General features: G+C 35.4%; 2 pseudogenes; both read right to left on the bottom strand.

The window, feature by feature from the left end:
* Window positions 1-7252: 7252 nt before the first annotated feature.
* Window positions 7253-8175, bottom strand: LOC140516832 (olfactory receptor 10AG1-like; annotated as a pseudogene).
* A 4772-nt stretch (window positions 8176-12947) lies between these two features.
* Window positions 12948-13873, bottom strand: LOC140516551 (olfactory receptor 10AG1-like; annotated as a pseudogene).
* Between the last annotated feature and the right edge of the window lie 259 nt (window positions 13874-14132).

Below are 14132 nucleotides of genomic sequence, written 5' to 3'. Positions count from 1 at the left end.
GTATTTCCAATTTAAACTCTTCTTCCTTTGAGGTTAGTAGTCTTCTCTCTGGAATAGATTCAAACAAACTGGTTGGTAGCCTTGGTCATTCCTTCTTCTTCCCCAAGGTCACACAAGGAGTAAGTATCTGAAATTATGAGGTCAGATTTGAATTCAAATCTCCCTAACACCAGGTCTGGTGATATATCAACTGAACCACCTAACTGTCCCCACTCCACCTCTAAAAAAAGCAAAAAAAAGTATGCATCAGCATATGGTTTATTTTTATCCTTCACTCTTGAAGAGTACAAAAATGATATTATTATGTTGGGGTAAGGCACAGTGTATCTGACCATTTCTTGTCAGACCAATATAAGCTTGGAGGACTCTACCCCAGGTTGTGTAGAAATAGCCCATGAGAACTTTTTGGAGGAGACATCTCTAAATTTTAGCATCTTATGTTTCTTTTTTTTAAATTAAATTATTTTATTTGTTTTCAGTGTTCTGCAATCACTTTCATACATCTTAGATTTCTTTTACCTTTCTCCCCTCCCTCTCCATTCCCTCCCTGAGATGGCATACAGTTTTATATAGGTTCTACACATACATTCCTATTAAATACATTTTCCCCTTAGTCTTGCAGAGAAGAATTAAAATGAATGAAATAAATCACAAAGCAAGACAAAACATAACACAAAAGAAAATAGTCTGCTTCATTCTCCTATTGAATTCAATAATTATTTCTCTAGATGTGGAAGGCATTTTGCCTTAAGTGTCCACTGAGAACTTTTTAAGTCTTTGTATTGCAACGAAGTACTAAGTCTCCCAGAAAAATTCCTCGCACGCTGTGGTTGCTTTTTTGTACAAAGTACTCCTGGTTCTGCTCCTTTCACTCAACATCATTTCATGTAAGTCTTTCCAGATCTCTCTAAAGTCTTCCTGGTGGTCAATTCTTATAGTACAATAGTATTCCATTACATTCGTATATCACAATTTATTCATCCATTTCCCAGTTGGTGGGCATCCCCTTGATTTCCCGTTTTTGGTCACCACAAAGAGAGCTGCTTTACATATTTTTGTACATGTGGGACTCTTTCCGATTTTTATGATGTCTTGGGGGTACAGTCCGAGAAATAATATTGCTGGGTCTTTCTGGGTTTCCCTGGAGTTGTCCTAGAGCTACCTGTGTTAAGTGTGTGGGAAGAGTGGTCTGCCTACAGCAGGTCTCCTCTGCTGAACTAGAGCATAGGCAAGCTAAGCATTTGGTGATCCTGTCTGCACTAGTGTCTTTCTGATTCCTTTGTGTTGCTGAGGCACACCGGGAGTCCTGGTGTTGACAATTTTCTCCCAGTTTGCTGAGGTAGGGATGTCTGGGACAGCTCCAGTCCTGCACTGGTTCCCTTCAGCCACAGCAAGAGGGACACTCCTTAGCAATTTTCCTAGCCTCATGTGCTAAGAGGCTTTGACCCTTCTGCTGATCCCTCTGTTCCAGCATTTTTCAGGGAAAATGATTTGTGGTTCTTTCAAGGTCAACCATGGGGGAGAGAGAGAGAGAGTGCTTACCAGTCATTCCGCCGTCTTGGCTCCTGGAAGTTCAAGTAGGTAACTTACTGACATTTTATCTGCAGGCAGATAGTCTCAGGAGCAGCCCCAGCAGTTACATGGGACTCCGTGGCTCTCACTCTCTGGATTCCGCTGGATTCACATCCTGGGCTGATATGCCCGAGATTCTGCAATGCAGACACTGTTTCAAACTGCCCAGGGCTTCCCGCTGAGCCCTGCCTTGGCTGGGATGCACTGGTACAGCCTGTGCGCTTCACTGTGCTCTCCTCCAGCCCTATGGAACAGATCCTTCCTGTCGACCTTCCAGTCAGTCCTGTGCTGTGAATCTGCCACAATCGGTCTACCATTGGATTCTCCTCCAAAATCCAGTCAGATCCTCTTTTTACAGGTATCTGAAGGAGTTTGTCTAAGAGTTGAGAGGTGAGTAGTTGCTCTCACTCTGCCATCTTCCTCATGCCTCTTTTGAGCTACAGCAAATCGGCTTGGATCAGAGAGCATAGCACCTTCTTTGATGCAAGCATAATATGCTGGGTGATCCTGTGCTAATGCTTCTCATGTCTCATAATTTATTTTAAGTTCTTCAGAGAGGTCTTGAGAGTCTCTTTGTATTCCTTCTTCTGGCTTCCATGTGGGTGCTTGCGTTGTGTGAGTTCTCTGTAAAATAATCTGTTAGGCAAAGGAACATTTGGCATTGTATCAATGTGTCCAGTCTATGAAAGTCACACTGTGTAGTAGATTTTAAATGTTTGGCAGTTCACTTTGAGAAAGGATTTCCTTGTTTGATACCTTAGCTTGCAAGGTGATCTTCAGAATCACCTAAGGCCAGTTCAAATGGCAGAAAATCATTTTCCTGGAATAACACTGGTATATTTTCAAGATTTCACAGGCATAAGACAATGAGGTCAGTACAAGGGCTCGGTTGAATTTCAGCTTGGTAGGCAAACTAATAACTCTTCTCTCCCACACATTTTTTAGAGCATTTCAAACACTGAGCTAGCTCTGAGAATATGTGCATCAACCACATCATCTGTGTTTACATCCCTGAAAAGTATACTGCAAGGTAAGCAAACATATACAAGTGTGAATGATGTAGGATGTTCAGGGGAAACTGCTTACTTTTGATGTAGAAGGTATAGAATCCTTTCCAGGGCTGCTTTCCATCTTTGGTGTCAACTTGATTCTCTCAACTCTTGCCTGCGCTTCAAAGAAAGCTGTAGCATTCTCAGTAGCCACACCCCATGTGAAGTAGTGGGACAGATGACTGTTACAATTTTACGCCCACTTACATCCAATTTATACGCACGTCAAAAGATATCAACATACTGTTTACCATTTTTTTTACCTACCTTACGGTCCTGTCACAACATGAAAGTGACAAAGAAGAAAGTTAAGATATACCACAAAGTCCTCTTCTCTCTGACCGAAGCGGCAGTGGAATTTGGCAGAATCCTGGGTGTCTGAGCAGCCTTTGTTAAATATCACACCACTCGCCTCATGGTTTGTAAAACGGGCCACAAAAGGTGCCCTAAAAAGTGTCTGCTTCATCTAGTTCTGGCCTGTTTATCAAAGCAGGTGTGGATACTACTCTGTGTCAAAACACACACTAGCAAAAATATATAGAAAACCTTTTGTGAAGATGATCTTACTCATTATCAGTACATGAAATGTGTGATCCTTATGGAAAACACAAGATCCAGTCATCTTGAAAGTTGAACAGTTCTTGCTGTGAGAGAACTCAGCAGATATATCTACATAGCAGCCCGGAGTGAAAAAGGCTAGCAAAGGAAAGCCAGCTTAGTGAAGTCAGAGCGAAAAATAAATTTCTCTGGAGTGATCACAGTGATGGGAAGTGCCATGAATCTGGTGTAGGTTTCACCATCAAAACTGATCTCGTCAGGAAGCTTGTATGTCTCTCAAAAGGAATGAAAGGCAAAGTCATGACAACGTACTCCCAACTATAGGAAAATTCCATGCCACTATCAACAGCGTGTATGCTCACACCATGACAAAGAAGAAAAAAAATGTGAAGACCTCTTGATCCTCATCAGCACTGTGCCAAAAGAGGACAAGCTCTTATAATTCTGGGTGAATTTAGGGACAGAGTAGGCAGAGACTTACATTGTAGGCACAATGTCATATCCATCATCTAGGACTGAGGGATTCTGAATGCAGATTGAAGTATACTTTTTAATTTTTTTCTTTATTTTTCTTGGGTTTTTAATTTTGGCCTATATGTTCTTTTATAATATGCCTTATATTTACATATGCTTTACTTGACTACACATGTATTACTGATATTAAATTGCTTGCCTTATCAGTATGGGGTGTGGGAAGGAAGTGAGAGCATTTAGAACACAAAATGAATGCTGAAAACTGTTTTTACATGTAATTGGGGGAAAATAAAATTCTAAATAAACAAGGAGAAAACTTGAAAAGATGATCTATTCTAACGCTGTACTCACTGTGCAAGCAAATTTGAAAAACTCAAAAAGGGACAATGGATTGGAAAGATCAGTTTTTTCTCAATTGTAAAGAAGCACCATGACTGAAAAAAATCCACAGCTAATAAACAACAAAATGAGTAACTATTTCAAAACAAAGGAAAATGATCCAATGTTTGATGAGATTCTTGATAAGGGCTCCCTGTGCAATTAAAAGAGAACCTAGAACCATTAAACACTTTTCCTATGTGAGAAAAAGTGTTTTGAGAATTATGAGAGAAAAGTTATTTTTTCATACACAAAAAAATAAGCAGAATATAGAAAAAAACCTGGAATATGTAGAATATGCCATGGCAATCCTCGACAAAGGAATAACATAAAGAAACAATGGAATAAGAATGTAAAGATATAGAAGTGAAAGATTACCTAGAAGAAGAGCAGGATAATAAATATTAACATCAAATCTATTCACTATGCAAGCAAACTTATTGACCTAAAAGAAAGGATGCAGAGAGACAGTCTAAGGATCATAGGTCCCCCATATGAAAATGACTGGACAAAAAACCTTAACATTATAAAGAATGGAAGAGAACTGCTCAGAACTTCGGGATACACACAATGAAATTTCAACAAGAATTCTCAAATCACTTACAGACAAAAAGGAATAGAAAACAGAAGTGAAAAAAATATTTACATTCGTCCTTTCTTATCATCCAAATTTATTAGAGAAACATCTTAACTTCAAGAAGATATAGAGGGCAAAATAACAATAATAGGATATTTCAATATTGAATTTTCAGTTTAAATATGCTGAAAAAGAAAATAAAAAATTAAGAAAATGAAAAAAAAAACTTGTGCAAAAAGTAGTTAAAGGACATGACATCTTCTAAAAAGTAGAACAAAAGAATATATGTATTTTTTGGGACTAGATGAAAACTTAAAAAGAAATTGATCATTTGTCAGCAAAGATATTGCAAAAAAGTAAAAAGATATAAATTGTTAATATATCCTTTATAGACTATAATGCAATAAAAATATAAATTGATTCAGGACCACAAACACAATATACAGAACTAAAAGTAGATTTAACAATGAAATCTTAAGTTATGTGTCAAAGAACAAATCAGAGAAAAGTATGACTATTTAAAAGACAATGATGAAGATGAAACAACATACCAAAATTTCTGAAATTCAGGTACTTCAGTTCTCAGGGGAAAAATCATAGTCTTGAAAGCATATATTTCCAAAATCAAAAAAGGGAGAGTTTAATTACTAGTATAAGCATTTAAAATTAGAGAATCAAAAAGTAAACAGACAATTAAAAAGCTCCAAAGAAGAGACAATAAAATAAAGGAGAATTCAATAAAGAGGAAGCAAAAATATAGAAATGATAAATGAAAATAAAAGCATTTTGTTGAAAAGACTATTAAAACTGATAAGTGATTGGCTTATATGATTGAAAAGAATGCCAAAAAATCAAATCTAACCCTAACCATAACCCTCTATTCTATTATGAACAAAGTGAGACCACAGCAAAACATAACAAGTAAAATGAAAAAGCAAAACATTATATACATATATATGTTAAGAAAATTAAGAATGCAATAGAAATAAAGAAATGCTTTCAATAGTATCAAATACCCAAACCATTTGTAAAATTGATACAGATCTTACAAAGTAAATAAACCCTGATATCAGAAAAGGACACAGATTTAGCCATAAAGGAACTTCTAAAAGAGGAAAGAAAAAATTTGTCCTGATGGATTCACAAGAGATTTCTACCAAATATTTAAAGGTCAAGTAGAAATCATACTTCATAACTTATCCTCAAAAATTAAGAATGCACTCTTTGAGACTTATGTTTAGAGACAAATGTATTCCTAATATATAATCTAGGACATGGAAATAAAAACAAACAGAAAGAAAAACACTACAGACCAATATATTTAATGAACATTGACTCAAAAGATTAAAAAAATATCCCATTATGGGCTGGGAACAGAGTCTAATTCTACCATAAAGCTAAAAATCAAGAAAAATGATAAAAATGAGTGTAAAAGAAGAACATGATCATAAAAAGGTAAGATGTTGGCAAGAAAGATTAAGAAACAACAGAAACAACCAAAGAAAACCAAATGTACGTATAGGTCTATTCATAATTACATGTATTTCCTATGTCTCTCTGTGTGTGCATATATATATTATATATGTTTATGTGGATTTTTATGCATTCACATTGACATATATATAGAATATATATACTGATTCTGTCTTTTAATCTATTTTTTCCTCATATTGATTACATCATCAGTACCCCCAACATTTCAATAGCCTGATAAATAGAACTGGTTATTGCACTCATTTTATAACTCTGGTTGGAAAGACTTTTTTTTCACTGTACAATTTTGCTTATAGAAGATTTGACTACCTTTCAACTATAAGTGCCTTTGAATTGTTGTGCTGTAAGTGAGAAACAATAATCATGTAACCATCAGTTTGTACATCATTCAATTTATTTATTTATTTTTTTGTTAGTACAGAACGAGGTTTCTCCACTTAACTCTTTGGTTTTCCCATTTTACAGCCTGCCACAGAACGCTAAGGGGCACACAATGCTGCTAAAAGTGGCAATGTCAATTTATTTCTTCTAAACGTTTGCATAAACTTAAAATCTGTATTTTAGATTTGACAGATATTTCTTATATATAAGTGTAATTGATCAAAATTCTTATTGGAATTGTCCCAGGATTTAAAATAGGTTTAAAAAAAGAATCAAGTTTCCTTCATTTAACATAAAGCAAAGACAAAACAATCAAATATATAAAAATTTTTAATACTTCTCTACTAAATAGGTAAGTCTGTATAATCTACAAGGAAGTTAATGTTTGTATAGTTAATATAAATATTTGGGATATTCAAGAGTATTTTGAAAAGAGTCCTCATTAAGGATATTTTTGTACCATTTCTCAAACGCTCAGCCTGGCTCTGGCAATAAAAATGGAAATTCTTGGCATGTGCCCAGTATATTTAATAGTATATTATGACTTTCAAGAAAACAGTCAGCTCCTTACTAGAAGAGTTTTAAAGGCAATCTGAACTGTTTCTTAACTGAATACAGACAAGATTGATATCAAACTTACAATTTGAAGGGGTATCCCAAAGTCTTGAGATTACTAGGAAAAGAAAGGTTTCAGAGGTAGGGGATATTTATAGAGACTTTGAGGCAAAAATAACTAAGTCCAATTCAGGTATTTTCTTTATGATCCCAGTCACTTAAATAGTAACTTTTTAAATGTGAACTTAACATCCTTGTTGCGCACACTGTATATAGTGTGGTTAAACACTGGAGTTACAGTGGTATACATAATAGAGAACACTTTGTCTAGTCCTACCCGGTGGCTAGAACTAGGCTTCAAATATGTAATGATGCCACACCCCAAATATAGGAACACAACAATGAGGTGAGAAGAACAAGAAGAAAAGGCTTTGGATTTCCCCATGGATCCTGGAACCTGCAAGAGGGTTGTGATGATTTTCACATATGACCATATTATCAACGTAAGTGGAAGTACACTAACTATCATGACAATGGCATAAAAAGAGAACTCATTCACAGAGGTATCCCCACAGGCCAACTTCAGTAAAGGTCGAATGTCACAAAAAATATGATCTACTTTATTGGAACCACAGAAAGGTAAAGAGAAAATCAAATATGTCTGCAATATGTGGACTGAGAACCCACTGATCCAAGAGGCAGCCACCAAACAGAAACCCACCTCATGGTTCATGATGAGAGGATAATTCAGAGGTTTACAAATGGAAACATAGCTATCATAGGCCATCACAGTCAGAAGGAAGTTTTCAGTGATTGTCATAACAAAGAAAGCCCAAAATTGTGCTACACAGGCTTTAAAACTGTTATTTATCTTCTGGGTCCATAGATTAACCAGTATCCTTGGAAGAATGACTGAAGTATAACAGATTTCCCAAAAGGAAAAATTCCTAAGGAAAAAATACTTAGGGGTTTGGAGCACAGTCTCAACTTTAGTAATTACAATGATAAGTCCATTTCCTATCAGGACACCAGAGTAGATGAGCAAGAAACATCCAAACAGAAAACTTGAAGGCTGAGAAGATCAGAAAATCCCAGTAGCATGAATCCCATTATGAAAGAGCTATTTCCTTCTGCCATTTGTTCTGATTATCAACTCAATTGAAAATGTGAATTTAGGTGGACAAAAGCATCTCCTCTCTCCCTGGGCCTCAGGATTCTTGTAAAAGCAAAGGGTAACAGCATATATTTATGTGTTTTCTACTCCTTCCTCCACGTAATTATATTTTATTCTTTCCAATTACATGTAAAGATAATTTTCAATACTCACATTCATAAGATTTGAGTTCTAAATATTTTTCCCTCTCTTCCTCCTTCTCCAAGGGAGCAAGCAGTCTAATATAGTCTACACACACACAATCCTATAAAGCGTATTTCCACAGTAATCTTCTTGTGAAAGAAGAATTAGAAGACAGGAAAAACCATGAGAAAGAAAAACAGAGAGAGAAAAGGAGAGAGAGAAAAATAGTAAGCTTCTATCTACAGTCTCCATAGTTCTTTCTCTGGGTGTATACAGCTTCCTGTATGTGTTTTCTTACAGTCCTCACGCTCTTGGTTCAATGTACCAAGATATTTTCTAATTCTAAGATTTCATCACCTTTTTACTAAGTCCTTTTCTGGATTTAATAAGCAATGCGTGTCTTCTAAACCCCTTTATAACTTCTAATATTCGTACTTACACTGTGTTCTAAACTTTATTGCACTTTAAATATTCTAGGTTTCCGTTATTTTTAGGATATCTAGATTAAAATTTGGAATTACTGAAAAATTAAGAAATTATCTCAGATTTTAACAAATACAAATTGATATCTATTAATCATAATGGGATCACAGTTCTGAGAAAATGATGGACATTTGAAGTCACCTAATGTAACTCCATATATATACATACATACATACACATATATATATATGCACATGCATATACATAAATGTTTATAAACATATATATAGAAACAGAGAGCTATACACACATACCTATATATGTATTATATGTGTATGTGTGTATAAGAGTTAATTCAGATATGAATTCTTCGTGATCCCAAAGGAATCAAGCGGCAGAGACAGGATTTAAACTTGTATTCTTCAGCTCCAAATCCAAGTCCCTTTCAGTATAGTAGTTAGTCCCCAATACCAGTAAATTCTAATATGAGTATAAAGAAGGTAAAGAGAGATGGTACATATCCTAAACAAGTGTGACTTTTTAAGTCATGATCTTTTCTACTTATCTGACTTCACATTTTCTATATTCTTTTCATGTATAATTTTTCTCAATGCTTGTTTACTTATCAAGGGCTCATAATCTGTAACAAACATGTAGGAGTTCACCTTTTTATCCTTCATTTCCTTTGATATGTGCATGTGTGCTAGATCTTTACATAAGATGAGGTTATAAATTGTTTCTTCTATCAATTTTTCTGCCTTGCATTATGTCCTTCACATGGTAAGCACTAATGGCATGCTTAATAGTACATGGGCTAGATTAATTGGATAAAATTATTTATGAAGATATAGGGATACTTCCTATACACGAGAACACCTTCCACTAACTGGTGCTGAAATTCCAACTTCAGTCATTCGTTTATTGGAAGAAAAGAAATCTACTCTTCTAATGACCATTAGGAGAAGAATTACTATTAAGCCATTATCTGAAGATACTATTTTATTATAAGCGCATCAACAGATGCAGTGTGATATAGCTAAATGGAAAAGGTTCAGACACACATTTTGAGATAAAAGATGTGAAGCTCCTTTACAAGGAATCATGGAAACTGAGGGTTAGTCCCAGGAATCTGTCCTTAGTCACATAGGTCAGTTAGTTTCCCAGATGTTCTAATAAACAAGTTATATAATTCAGGTCAGTCCAAGGTCTAATAAATTACATGCACAAAATAATAAGATCATTTATTATTCTACCACTGTTGTAGATAGTTTACCATGAACTGAGAGTTCTATTCTGTTCTGAATGATCAAGGGCATCAATGACCATCCCACAGTGAGTGTTCATCCATTCCGGCTCAGATTATATCGCTATAGTGAGAAGAATGCAGTGAGTAGGTTCTGGCTCTCCCATTTAAAAAGGTGTGTAACTTTAGGCAAAGCATTCAACCTCTACAAACCGAATTGGTCCACCACCTATATCAAAGGGTGAATCAAACTCTAAAGCAAAAATCTGTTGCTGGTAGGACATTTATTTTCAAAGGTTGGAGCATCACAAAATATGCATCAAGTCTATCCACTAATTCTTTTTAGGTCCTTAGGTTTAGTACAGATCTACTTAGAACTCTTTCAGTTGAGGGGTTCGAGGATTTAACCGATCTTGCGTTTGTGGCATTGACAGTTTAGTCACACCTTTCAGTGGGGTGGGGTGAGATGGGGGGAATCTATTACCAGATGCACAAGAAATAAGTCTAAGCAAAAATGAATCTTTCATCTACATTTTTTTTTCAGTGAAGAAGCTCTGAGTTTAAAAGTAGAAATGCTCCTTTGTTCACAAAGGGTAATAAGTCCTAATCATTGAGATTTATTTTTTTTAAATGTGACACTTTCCTGCAATCTTAACGAGGCAAGAATCATTAAAACTGTTCCCAATTACCTCTATGATCAAATACGAACACCCCCCCACACACCTTTTGATGTTTAAATGCCTTTTCAAAGTGACCTCAACCTTCTTTTCCAGGTTTATACCACAATAGCCCCTTCCACACAAAATCCAGTCAATTCAAATTTGGTGTCGTATTGTTCTTTTCTTTTTAGTAGACATCTCCTATCCCCATGCCTTTCAGATAGAAGTTTAATATTCCTTGAATGAACTCCCCTTCATCACTAACTCTTAGATTTTATAATTTTCTTTTAATGGTCCCCTCAAACACCATTTTCAGATAAACTTTGTCCTGATTCCCTTAGCTGCAAGATTTTTCCCTTCCCAAAAAGATAATTTCTAACTGTAATTATCTGACATATGCATATATAATAACAAGCATTTCTATTGTGCTTTAAGGAACTTTAAAATAGGACCATATTTTGTGGTCAAAACATCCTTGAGAGGTAAATATTATTTTTATTTCCATTTTTTAGAGGAAATTGAGGTAGTCAGGCATAAGTGACTTGCCTAGGATCACAAAGCCCATCAATGGTAATATCTGAAGTGAGATCTTTCTTACTCCAGGTACAACCTTCTGTGCTTTATATATGTACCTTTTTTCTCCAAGTAAGATTAGTAAGGGACTTGTGAGCAATGTATATTTCGTTTTTGTCCTTCATCCCTAATAACATTCACATAATAATGGTTTAATTAAGAAATAATTGTTGTCTTTCATCTCCCTTCCTCATTACGCAAACTTCTTTTGTTATGGTATATTAAAAATGAGTAACCACTTCTGTGCATATTAATTATGTAATTTTATGTAGTATTTTATGCTTTTTAGAAAGAAATAATTGGGCATGATTTTGTTGGAGCTAATTATCATTCATATTTGAAAAGTATGAGTCCCACCTGAACATGGATGTTCTTTCTCAGTTCAATAGAGTTCTCAAATAAATGTATATAAATGTCCAAATTCTTCTTGGGGAGTCTCCATTCACTCATAATTTGGAAGGACTGAGAAATCATTTAATTCTAAAATGCTCTTAAGAAAACAGACCCAGTAAAATGACTTTTTCAAGCCTATCTTGAATTTAGAGTAAGACGCTTTGGTCCCAAATCCAAGCTGTATTTTTCGTCACCTACATGTCCTTCTTCTAGCAATTTTCCCTCTTTCATTTGCCTTTTTTGCATTCTCTCCTCATTTTGAATACTGTGATCCTGTAGATGAAGTAAACTTGGTATGTGGTACTGGAGGATAATCTAGGGATAAATAGAAGATGTCATCTGTTTGACTGATGCCTTTTGGTTAGATATTATGAAACTGAGGCTGAGAAAGTTTAATTGACTTACCCTAAGATAAATATAATATATAATTTAGTGTTTTCATTGTCCAAAGCACACCATATAGAAATAGATATAGAAATTCAGTCAGGGGTACATATACTATCATTTTCAAAAAATGGAGGAGAGAATAATATCTTCAAACTACCATCAATGAGGCTTGATTTTAATTCCTAGGAGAATTACATACTCACATGCAAATAAACATATTTCTTCATTACTTAAAACTAATCATTTGCCAAAGGGATTATAATATGCTTCAGTGTACTTTTGCAATTAAATAGAAAACAATGTTTCTAACCATTTGTTAAAAGACATGGTCAGCAAATCAATATGCAATAATCAAAGCAATCCAATTACACTATGGCGAAGAGAAATTAAGTTTTGAAAGCATCAAGATTCCTAAATTTACCACTGCAAGAAAATTAATCTTTCCATTTTTTTCTGTATCCATTTGTCTATGGTATTTTTTTGCTTTGATTTCTCTAATTCCTTGTCTTTGACTACATATATATCTTTCTTTCTCTCTGTCTCTCTCTGTGTCTGTCTCTCTGTCTTTTTCTCACTCTCAGTCTGTCTCCCTCCCTTCCTCTCTCCAATTTCCAGCAAAAAAACAGTGATTGTTTTGAAAGACGTAAATTGTTACGTTGTTAAGAAAGTTGTAGAAAGTATAGTATGATTGAACTAAAAGTGTTTGGTGATTTGTCTCATTATTTAAGTAACCACAAATTATTCAACATCATTCCAGCGAAAGAAAGAGGCAATTTTTCCAGGTGTTCAAATAGAATCTCTTGAGGGGCTCTCGTATCAGTTCATTTTCAGCGCAATGGAAAAAACAAGGAAATGTGCATTTTTGTAGCAACTGTGGAATGAAAGAAGAGAAAAAAATTGTTTACAAAGTTAACTAATTACTTCACGACTTGATTCATTTAGGAAGTAGTTTTCTCAGTGCTGTAATGACATCTTTATTTCTCAGGCTGTATATAAGAGGATTAAACACTGGAGTCACAGTGGTGTAGAAAAGAGCAAACACTTTCACTGATTCTGCTGAATGACCAGATTTGGGTTGGAAATACACAATACTCCCAGATCCATAGAATAAGCCCACAACCATGAGGTGGGAGAAGCAGGTGGAGAAGGCTTTGGATCTCCCTGAGGTCGAAGGCAATTTCAGAATGGTAGTTATGATTTTTACATATGATGCAAGTATCAACAGAAAGGGAGTTAGGATGAAAAATAGAGCAACAACGTGGACAGACATTTCTATCCTATATGTGTCCCCACAGGCCAATTTGAAGAAAGGTGGGGCATCACAGAAGTGTGATTGATTTTGTTAGGACCACAAAAGTTCAGAGAGAAAATCCGGTATGTCTGCTCTATCAATACTGGGACGCCAATCATCCAGGAAGCTATAACCAGTTGGACACATACCTTGTATTTCATGATGAGAGGATAATAGAGAGGCTTGCATATGGCCACATAACGATCATAAGCCATAACAGCCAGGAGCAAGCATTCTGCAATTCCCAGAATAAAAAAGGAGCAAGTTTGTACAGCACAGGCTAGGAAAGAAATAGTTCTCTTCTGAGTCCAGAGATGTGCCAGCATTCTGGGGAGAGTGACTGATGTGTAACAGATTTCCAAAAAGGAAAAATTTCCAAGGAAAAAATACATGGGAGTTTGGAGACCTGAGTCAGTCTTGATTAGGAAAATGAGGAGGCTATTTCTTATCAGTATACTTAGATAGATGACTAAGAAAATCGCAAAGAGAACCCCTTGGAGATTGGGAAGATCAGAAAATCCAAGGAGAATGAATTCCATCACGACTGTGAGGTTGTCCCCTGCCATTGCGTCTTTCCTTGACCTGTGAAAATAATAAATTCAAAACCAGCTAATCACTCTTTTTTTCTGGTCCGCAGTTTCTCTCGCTGCAAAGAGGGTAAGTTTGAAATACATGATCTGAAAACTTACTTCCTGGATTTAATATAATGTTTTAATGACCCTCCCCAACATCTCTGTTATATCCTTTAAGACTTTATCTATTCTTTGGGGGAAAAGTTAAAATCACAAAGTGATTCCTATCTACGAAGAACCATGGATATTTGGGTGG

The sequence above is a fragment of the Notamacropus eugenii genome, chromosome Y (assembly GCF_028372415.1).
Source record: "Notamacropus eugenii isolate mMacEug1 chromosome Y, mMacEug1.pri_v2, whole genome shotgun sequence".
Taxonomy (NCBI): Eukaryota; Metazoa; Chordata; class Mammalia; order Diprotodontia; family Macropodidae; genus Notamacropus; species Notamacropus eugenii.
The sequence above is the reverse complement of the archived record's forward strand: the minus strand, read 5'-3'. Positions and strand labels throughout refer to the sequence as shown.